The sequence below is a fragment of the Cebus imitator genome, unplaced genomic scaffold (genome assembly GCF_001604975.1).
Source record: "Cebus imitator isolate Cc_AM_T3 unplaced genomic scaffold, Cebus_imitator-1.0 Scaffold117, whole genome shotgun sequence".
Classification (NCBI taxonomy): Eukaryota; Metazoa; Chordata; class Mammalia; order Primates; family Cebidae; genus Cebus; species Cebus imitator.
In genome coordinates this window covers 4272146-4274573 of record NW_016107432.1, presented here as the reverse complement: position 1 = coordinate 4274573, position 2428 = coordinate 4272146, and the positions used below count along the sequence as shown (strand labels likewise).

General features: G+C 61.4%; 1 long non-coding RNA gene across 1 annotated transcript; it reads right to left on the bottom strand.

The window, feature by feature from the left end:
- Positions 1–376: 376 nt before the first annotated feature.
- Positions 377–2156, bottom strand: LOC119472743. The gene is made up of 3 exons (XR_005201930.1): positions 2070–2156; positions 1139–1206; positions 377–658 (listed from the first exon to the last, which is right to left on the bottom strand). It is a non-coding gene; the product is annotated as an uncharacterized LOC119472743 (long non-coding RNA).
- Positions 2157–2428: the final 272 nt, after the last annotated feature.

Here is a 2428-nt window from a genome sequence, read left to right as displayed (position 1 = left end):
CCCCCGTCCTCCTCGTCCTCCCCATCCTGCCTGTCCTCCCCTCTCCCTTCCGAGGTGCCAGGCCTGCCTTGCCGTCTGGAAGGGCATGCCCCCTGCCCACCTCACCTGCCCCTTTCACACCCAGAGGAGGTGCACGCAGCCCCACAGGTGTGATAACTCCATTGTTTCTCTGGGTAGAAGACCAGGGCTGAGACCTGCGTCCACCAGGACTGAGGTGTGGACCAGCAGGGATGGCAGCAGAGGAAACTGGGCACAGGCTGAGGCTTTGGGCTCGGTCCATCCCCAGGATCGCAAGGGAGCGTGCGTCACCCTAAGTAGCGGCCATGGATGTGTGGTCCTGCCATCCTCAGGGGCTGGCTCTGCCGCGTGGCCTGGATGCTGTGGCTGGTGACCGTTTTCATGGCAGCGTCCCCCGTCATCTCTGTTGGTGTCTGCTCCCCGCACGTGAAGGGCAGGTGCTTAATGGAGCCAGGCAGAAGAGAGCTGGGTCCTCCTGGAGAACTCCTTCTGGCTCATGTACCTGGACACACGCACGGGAGGACAGACGCCGACTGCAGCTCGGGAAGGGCGGCTCCATCCTGCTGGACCAGCGGAATCTTCCAGTCTCACGACACCCTCCGTGACCAGGGCCTCGCCCTCCAAGCTCCAGGATCCTCATCTGCAAAATGGGGCTCATCTTGGTCCCGCTGGGTGCGGCTCTTCCCAGGACCAGGAGAGCTGACCGACACAAAGGTTTCTGCCACAGCATCCCACGCTCAGTGGGCCTGTGGGAGAGCCAGCCATTGTTACCCTGAAGACTCTGGGATCCCTCCCAGTGGCCTGCGAGAGCACGGCCAGCGTGGCTTCTGGGGTGGCTAGGCGGCCAGCGTCGGGGGGCACAGAGCAGCGAGCCCCTCCAAGGAGGGGCAGCCTGTCCCGGGGAGGCCTGGGACCTCTGGGAGGCCCTCGGGCTCCAGCAGACACAGGGGAGAGGCCAGGAGGGAGCTGGGGCAGATGGGGCCAGCGGGTGGAGGGCAGCGCCTACAGTCCAGCTGCAGGAGCGGGCGGGGGCTGCAGGCTCTGATGAGCCACCCAGCACCGAGGCCCGCATGGACGCGAAGCCAGGCCCACTCCCACCCACGCCAGCCTCGTTCCTCACCCAACACCTCATTCATCTGTGTCCTGAGGCCGCTGCCACACGGGGCTTTCTGGGCACTGAGGCTTGCTCTGTAAATAGGAAGGTAAATCATGGAGCCGCCATCTGATTGACTCAGTGAAGCCGGCGGGGCGGGTGGCTCACCCCTGTGCCCAGTCCTCTTCCCTGAGTTTTCAGAGCTCCGTGCTGGGATTATCCTAATTGTGTAAGCCAAGACTTAAGGCTTCAGACAGAAAGCGATGAGTCCAAGCCTGTTCCATCTGCCAGCGTTCTGGGTGAGCTGGACCTGCACACCCCCATCTGGGGGAGGGGGGAAAGGGGAAGAGAGGGAGGGAGGGGACCCCTCTTCCCAGACTGGGCTGGCCGTGAACACAGGTTCCCTTGTATCTGCATGCACCCTGTGCGGGGGGTGCTATTATTGTCCCATTTCTGAGCTGAGGAAAGGAGGCTCAGAGAGGCAAAGCCATGCCCCAAGGTCACACAGCTTGGACCCAGTGGGGCAGAGATAGAAGTCCTGGTCCTTCTGACGTCCAAGCAGCAGATAGCCCTGGGCATCCCAGAAATGAGCAAAGTTCTGCAGTGGGTTAGGAAGTCATCACCGTGCAAACCCTGGAGGGGAGCTTGGTTGAATAAAATTCAGGTCTGGACAGCTGAAGGCCTCTGAGCCTCCTCCCCTGGGTGAGCACACTAACGCCTCAGGCGAGGCTGGGAGTCCACACGTCTTCCAAAGAAGATTCTGGCTGCTTCCGGGTGTCCGGGGTGTGGAGTCCTGACTGTGACCTGCAGAAAGCTGGTCCCCCGACCAGGAGGCCTCCGTCAGCCCCGGCCCAGGTCCTAGCTGGGTTTGCACAGTACCTGCCGCTCCCCTCGCCTACCCCACAATGGCCAGAACAACCCCAAACAGAGACCGACCGTTTATTTGAGCCCTTCTCACCTCCTGTTCCCCCAAAATGCATCCGGACCTGGGGAGGTGGTGGGAAGGAGCCTCCTTTTCAGTCCTCCAGGTCCCTCTTAGCACAGCCTTGCTCCTGGACTGTGGCGTGGACAGTCAGCCAAGAGGGCAGCACCTCCCCCTGAACAAGCCCCAGATGCAGGCCATCCCAACCATGTTTCTCCTGCTGAATCATCACCCCCAGCCCAGGGCCAGGCACTTCGGGCCTCAGCACTTCCCACTGAATAAATTTCATGGAAGGAAGCCCCAAGACATGAGTGGCAACAGCTTTTATGTGTCAGAGCAGGCGTCTCCAGACTCCCTCCATTTCCGTTCTAGAATTCAATGGCTACCATAACCCC